The sequence below is a fragment of the Canis lupus genome, unplaced genomic scaffold (genome assembly GCF_011100685.1).
Source record: "Canis lupus familiaris isolate Mischka breed German Shepherd unplaced genomic scaffold, alternate assembly UU_Cfam_GSD_1.0 chrUn_S1972H2171, whole genome shotgun sequence".
NCBI classification, from domain to species: domain Eukaryota; kingdom Metazoa; phylum Chordata; class Mammalia; order Carnivora; family Canidae; genus Canis; species Canis lupus.
In genome coordinates, this window is record NW_023330842.1 from 6,750 (window position 1) to 14,574 (window position 7,825).

Below are 7,825 nucleotides of genomic sequence, written 5' to 3' on the forward strand. Positions count from 1 at the left end.
TCCATGCCTCCCCTCTGGCAACGACCACTTTGCTCTCTGTATTTAAGAGTCTGCTTTGTCTCTCTTTTTTTTCTCACTTTGTTAATCTGCTTTGGTTTTAAAATTCCACATATAAGTGAAATCATATGGTATCTGTCTTTATCTGACTTACCTCACTTAGCATTATACCCTCTAGATCCATCCACGTTGTTGCAGTGAGACCTTCAATAAAGTTGGAGGAAAGAGGGACGCCTGGGTGGCTCAGTGGTTGGGCATCTCCCTTAGGCTCAGGGCGTGATCCCAGGGGCCTGGGATGGAGTCCCGCATCGGGCTCCCCAAAGGGAGCCTGCTTCTCCCTCTGCCTATGTCTGTCTCTCTGTCTCTATCTCTCTGTCTCTCTCATAAATTAATAAGATCTTTTCTAAAAAGATGGACGGAATACAAAAAGGAACCTGTCCGAGATGAAGAATTCAATACCTGGGATGCAGAGGAACGGACTGGCAATCTGGAAGACAGGGTAATGGAAAGCAACCAAGCCGAACAGCAGAAAGAAAAATGAAGAATAAAAACTGAGAGTGGGTGGAAGGAAGTCAGTCACATCATCAAGCAGAACCACATTTGTAATATAGGGATCCCAGAAGGAGAAGGGAAGAGTGCAGAAAATTTATTTCAAGAAATTATTTTCCTTTTAAAAAAGTTACAGCATTCTTAGAGGGTGTGAAGTGATGTCTCATTGCAGTTTTGATTTTCGTTTCCTTAAGGACTAATGGTGTTGAGCATCTGTTCATGTGCTTGTTGGCTGTTTGTGGATCTTCTCTTCTTTGGAGAAATGTCTATGTTCAAGCCTTTTGTCCATATTAAAATGTGGTTGTCCTTTTGTTGTTGAGTCGTGAGAGTTCATTTTGTATTCTAGATATTAGACCCTTGTCAGATACATGATTTGAAAATATTTCCTCCCATGCTACACGTTGTCTTTTCACTCTTGTGCAAGTGTCCCTTCATGCTAAAATTTTAATGAAGTCCAATGTATGTATTTAGTTTTCTTTCACTGCTTGTGCGTTTGGTGCTATATCTAAGAAACTATTGCCAAACCCAAGGTCATGAAGATTTACCCCCGTGTTTTCTTTCAAGATTTTATAGTTTTAGTGTTTATAGCTAAGTCTTTGGTCCATTTTGAGTTGATTTTTGTGTGCGTTCTAACAGAAGGGCCTAGCTTCCTTCTTTTTGCATGTGCATCCCCAGTTGTCCCAGCACCACTTCTTGAAAAGACTGTCCTTTTCCCACCAGATGGTCTTAGCACCCTTGTTGAAGATCAAGGGCCATGTGTGTATGGGTTCATTTGCGGGCCCTCAATTCTAGTCTGCTGGTCTATATGTCTAGCCTTGTGACAATACCACACTGTCTTAATTCCTGCAGCTTTGTAGTAAGTTTGATATCAGGAAATGTGAGTCTTCCAACTTTGCTTTTTGTTCTCAAGTTTGTTCTGGTGTTCAGAGTCCTTTGCACTTCTATATGAATTTGAGGATTGCATTTTCTGCTTCTACAAATAGGGCATTGGAATTTTGATAGGAATCACACTGACACAGTAGATAAATTGGGAGAGTGTTGCCACTTTAACAATAGGACATCTTCTGATCCATGAACACAATGTGTCTTTTCATTTATTTAGGTCTTCTTTGCCTTGTTTCAACAATATTTTGTAGTCTTCAGTGTAGGACCCTTGCATCTCCTCAGCTAAATTTATTTCTAAGTACTTTATACGTCTTGATGCTTTTGTAAATGGAATTATTTTTTTAGTTTCCCGTTTTTGTAAAGTAGGCAGCACACAAATTGTGGGGCTTGAACTGAGTACCTGAGATCAAGAGTCAGCTGCTTTACCAACTGAGTCACGCAGCACCCCTCTTAGTTTCCTTTTCAGGATGTTCACTGCTAGTATACTGATGGACACACAACTGGATTTTGTGTGCTGAATTCAAGTATTAGCTCTAGTAGCTTTTGTAGTGGATTTCTTAGGATTTTTTGATATCTAAGATTCTGTCATCTGCAAATAGTTTTCTTTGTTTTCCACAATTGGTGCGTTTTGCTTCTTTACCTTGACCGATTTCTCCGCCTAGAATGTGAAGTACAATGTTGAATAGAAGTGGCAGGAGTGAACATTTTGACTTGTCCGTGGTCTTAGGGGGATGCTTCAATTCTTTTACCATGGAATAGGATAGTAGCTGTGCGTTCTTCATAAATGCCCAATTTCAAGTCGAGGAAGTTCCCTTCTAATCCTAGTTTTCTGAATGCTTTTCATCCTGAGAGTGTACTGGATTTTGTCACATGCATTTTCTGCATCATTTTGTGGTAATCGTGTGGTTTGTTCCTTTCATTTTATTAATGTGGCATATCATGTTGATTTTCATACGTTGCACCACCTTTATAATTGTGGATTAATCCCACTTTGCCATGATGTATAATCCTTTTAATTAAAATTCTTTTTAATCAAGAAAGCTGCTGGGTTTGGTTTCCTAGTATACGTTTTAAGTTTTTGCATTTATACTTGTAAGGTGTATTGGTCTGCACTTTTCTTGTAGTGTCTTAGTCTCCGTTTGCTATCAGGGTAGTGTTGGCCTCATAGAATGATTTCGGAACTCGCTCCCCCCTCCTTGTATTTGTTGGGAAGGCTTATAGAAGGATTTATAATGCTTTTTCCTTTTTAAAAAATTTACATTCAGTTAGCCAACATCATTAGTTTCAGAGGTAGAGTTAGTTAGAGGTAGTTTCAGAGGTAACTCATCAGTTACCTATAACAGCCGGTTTTCATATCACGTGTCCTTCTTCATGTCCACCACCTAATTTCCCAACGCCCCACCTCTCCTCCAGTGACTCTGAGTTTGTTTCCTAAAGTTAAGAGTCTCTCATGCTTTGTCTCCCTCTGTGTGTGCATAATGTGTGTGTGTGTGTGTGTGTGTGTGTGTGTGTGTGTGTATACCACAAGTTCCTTATCCATTCATTTATCAATGGGTATCTTGTTTCTTTCCATAGTTTGGATATTGTGGACAGTGCTGCTGTAGACAATGGGGTGCTTGTGCCCCTCCAGATCATTCCCTTTGTACACTTGGGGTAAATACCTACTAGTGAAATTGCTGTCTCATAGGGTGGCTCTATTTCTAACTTCTTGAGGAACCTCCATACTGATTTCCAGAGCGGCTGCACCAGCTTGCATTCCCACCAACAGGGTATAATTCTTTAGGCATTTGGTAGAATTCACCAGCGAAGCCAACAAGTCTTGAGCTTTTCTTTGTTCTAAGTTCTTCTGGATGGATTCACTCTCTTTACTTTTTTCATGGGTCTATGGAGAATTTCTATTTTCTAATGAGTCTGTTTTGTTATATTGTGTGTTTCTAGGAAATTGACCTTTTCACCAAACTTGCCTAAATTTTGGAGTACAATTGTCCATGGAATTCCCTTGCAATCTTTTTTTTTTTTTTTAATCTCTGCAAGGCTGATAGTAATGTCCCCACTTCCTGATCTTAGTGGGGACATTTCTGATTTTTGTAACCTGACTCTTCTCTCCTTTCCTACTATACTATTGCTTTTATTTTCTTATATTGTAAGGACATATCAGCTTCATAGGCTTCCATGTGTGTCTTTCCATGTAATGCTACTTGTGCTAACATGAAGGTCCTACCACCTACCAAGTACATTACTGCCAACTGTATACGGAGAGTCTGGAGAGAAATAAACAAAACTTGGATGATCCACAGAAACTTTGGTTTCCTGTCACGTGAAATGAGGCAGAACTCCATTATTATCTAGACTTCATACGTTCCTTTATAAGTAAAGGAGTCATATTCAATATTCTTTTTTTTTTAAATGCAGGTATGGTCCTTACCACAGTGCTCATTTACCTTACCTTCGTAAATAGACACAAGTTTTTGGGAAAGGCTTGGCCAGTGTTTTCTGACCTCCACTTTCCTCACAGGGCCCTGGGCCCGTGGGCTGACTTAGAACTGGACACTTGGTGGGGGACCGGATTTTTCCACTGGAGCTGCTAACATCAGCTTTCTGCTTGCCAGTTCTCATTTTTTTTCTCCTTAGAAACATCAAGTAATACCCCAGCCAGCTGTCCCTATATCTAGAACATGGAACACTATTATGTACTCTCTATACTATCTCTCGCCGCAGATTCTGGTCAGTCACAGGAGACTGGCCACACGGGGCCTTGCTGTCCAGTATGGTAACAGTGCCTACCTTGCTCCGCATAGGTTTGTGCCACCATTTGGATTCTGCATCTGGAGGATCCTGTTGTCTCCATTTTTTTTCATTTTTTTAAATTTTATAAATTTATTTTTATTGTTGTTCAATTGCCAAAATATAGAATAACACCCAGTGCTCATCCCATCAAGTGCCTGCCCCCTCAGTGCCTGTCACCCATTCACCCCCACCCCCCACGCACCTCCCCTTCCATCACCCCTAGTTCGTTTCCCAGAGTTAGCAGTCTCTCATGTTCTGTCTCCCTTTCTGTTGTCTCCATTGATTGCCAGTCCCATGCCAGTATATCTTGCTTCCAACAATGGTTTACAGAGGACAGTCGGCACTGGGCCTCTCAACGAAGCTTGTGCCACTACTTCACCAGCACATTCCTTTTTTGAGCAGGGATTTCTCTGCCCCCCGAAGAAACAGAGCCTGGAGGTAGGACATCTGATCTCACATTATGTATCATATCTAAAATCCTACTCCCTTGGACCTTCTCACCTATTCTTCAATTTTCTCTGCCTAGGAAGCTCCAGTATTTCCAGGTCATTTGCTGTGGACTGTTGTTGTCCACGTTTATATAATATGTACAGGAGGCTGCTGAGTTGGCCCCTTTAAGGACATAACACCCCGAGTCACAGTTCTGTGCTCCCACATTAATAAGCTCTCCCCATATTAACTTATATTCTGTGCTCTCTCTTGGGAGTCCAGCATTCTCAAAATCCATTGCACGTGTATTATCTCACTTCACGTAAGTACCTGCCAGCCGGGTCCTACAGTTTTCTTCTGAATACAAGGCATTTCCCATCCAAAGTGAACTTCTGTTTTTCTTTTTTTGGCCGTTCTGACCTAGTCTCACCTACCCTTGTTATTATTCCAGAGGTAATGGAGGTTATCAGTGATTAATATCGAATAAGTGAAGCAACATCTGTGCAGTAGGTACCTTAGATGAAGTCTTTGCAGCGTCTCTGAGAACAAGGAAGCTACTCTCCAGTAGCAAGGGTCAGGGGGTTGCTAATGCCCGGGTGAGGTTTCAGGGGATTCTGGGTATTCAGTATTTCCATGCTCATCACCTTAGTGTGTCTCGGGGTTCCACTATTATCTTTGTCAGATAAATATGGAGACCTCTCAATTCTGTGCATGCGGTCTCCATGCAGCTCTGCCAACCAACAGTTAGAGTCAGGACCCGATGTTCCACCCTCTGCCTTGTGACCGTAGGAGAGGAGGCCTCCTTAATCCACGAGGTTAGGGTGGGTGGCAGGTTGGGCTAGCCCTTCAGACACACACACATACACACACACACACACACATGCCCATGCTACAGAACCAGCTTAGGGCGATCTTAGAACCCCTTAACAACTGCTCAGGCTGGAAGGTATCTCAGAGTCTACACAGCCAGCCCCCCAATTCGGCTACACACCCCAAAAGTGATCCTGGTTCACCTGGGATCCTTGTGGAGTAGAAGAGATGCATGTCCTAGGCATGTCCGCCCTCTTCAGTGGATACCTCAGGCATACATGACACCCCAAGAGGGAGAGGGTCCTCACCCTTCACCCCAAACCAAAGGACACCCGCAATTTCACAGGCATGGGGAATCTGGGGATCTGGTTTCATATATAGGCCATCAGTCCATGATACCGATAACGATTTCTTACTAAGAAGGCAAAGTAGTGCCTCACAGTCACCTTAGAAATGAGAGAGTCTTCAACTATATCTTACTTAATCTACTGACTCACAGTGCCAGGAGTGGATGATGGGTGGGTGGATGGATGGGTGGGTGGGTGGATGCATGATGGATGGATGGATGAGGTAGTGAAGAAAATATTAGAATGTAGAGCCAGATATGGCCATATGAGAAGGCTGAAGTTGAGTGGTCTATTTGGCTCAGGAGACACGATGTTCATAGAAGAACTAGAGTGTGTTGTTCCAGTATAAAAGGTCCACAGACAGCATGAGATGGTGTGTTTCCAAGTACATTCCAGGACCATGAGGATGTCATGTGGATTAGCCCAAGCAGAACGCCTCAGGAGTCATTGGCATCTCTCAGGCAGCATCCAAAGAAGTTGCTTTTGGGCCTGAAGCTTACACAATTTGGAAGGCCCTCTTCTAAACTTATGCAAAATGAGCATGAAAGTGAATATTGATTTAGGATGTGAAGAAAATTCATAATGAACTTTTAAAAATGACGACTAAATCACTGAAATTCCAATATAGTATGTACACACACACAGGTGTGTGTGTGCATGGATTTAGACACAACTGTGTAGTTGTACAATCTAAAGTATGAAGAAGCACTAGCTCAAAGTGAAAGGCACAACGTTTTATTGGGAATCAAAACAGCTAACTCTTGCAAATTTTACACACACATTCACACAAATCACATGGCCGTGTGAACACATAACATAGACCTGTGAGTGACAGCTGACTCCCTCTAAGAATAGAAATGCACTCGGGTTCATGTCAGACCAATAGTGCTCATTTCCACATCACATTTTAGTCAATTAAATCACAATTTAGTCACAGCTAGCAAACTAGCTTTTCTAACATTTTTTTTCCTCAAAATCTCTTACTTTCCTAAAGTTACTATCCTCACTTTCAAGTTAAGATAACAATTCATAGGCTTCAGGGTTTACCTTTTAGTTACACATGTTTCATTGTACCCTGACAACAGCCACAGTTAGCCAAATGGAGGCTTTTCTGTAGCTCATTTCTGGTTCCCAGATCCCGGTCCATTTATTGCTCACACAGCCTAGAATGACTTACCAGCCTGCATATATTACTGCTGGAACCTGTCAGGGCTAGCCAGTGAATAAATCAAAAGAGAGCGCTGGCTTGGTTTGAGATAGATGACTGCGTCTTAGGGGACACAGTTCCGGAACAAAGTGCATGCTTTCCTACAATGTGTGCCACTTAGATGGGCTCCCAGCAGTGAACCTGGACTCCAGCTAGGTCTAAAATCGCTAAACTGTGTGTCTGATTAGTTGTCTTCCACAGAGGAATAAGCCACTACATGCAAAGCATCCCATCAGTCAGGAAGACAGCTAGGAGCCTGTTTGTTTTAGGAAACCACTTAGCCACTGAGCAAGAACTGCTTCCCTAAGTGGAATCTCAGGCAAGTGTAGAGGTCACAGTCTCGCACAGGCCGACAAAATGTTCACCGCACATTGAGATGTCGTTCACTCCCATGTGGACTACACGCAGATGACCAGTCATTAACTATGGGTTCCAGACAGCTTTTCCAGGAACCATGAGAAGGTAGTGACAGTATATGGCAAACATCTGTGCCGTTGGCATCACCCCTCAGGGCTTTTCGTCCACACAGATAAGCATGGAGGATCAAATTCAAGGAATTTTCCTAAGAACGAATGCAGTCATTTACACCGAGGTGTCACAGAGAGAGTGAGAAATCCATGTGATGTTTCTGCGAAAATCCATCTTACACTTTAAAAGCGATTGTTGCTTCATGTCTGACACCAGGGCTCTTTCACGTCATAAGAGATCGTGCGTCCCGTATTTAAAATATGAAGTGCTCTCCAAAGCAAGCTTAAAAAACATGTAGACAATGACACAACCAAGTAAGTAGAGAGAAGTACGACTGTCTGCAGTA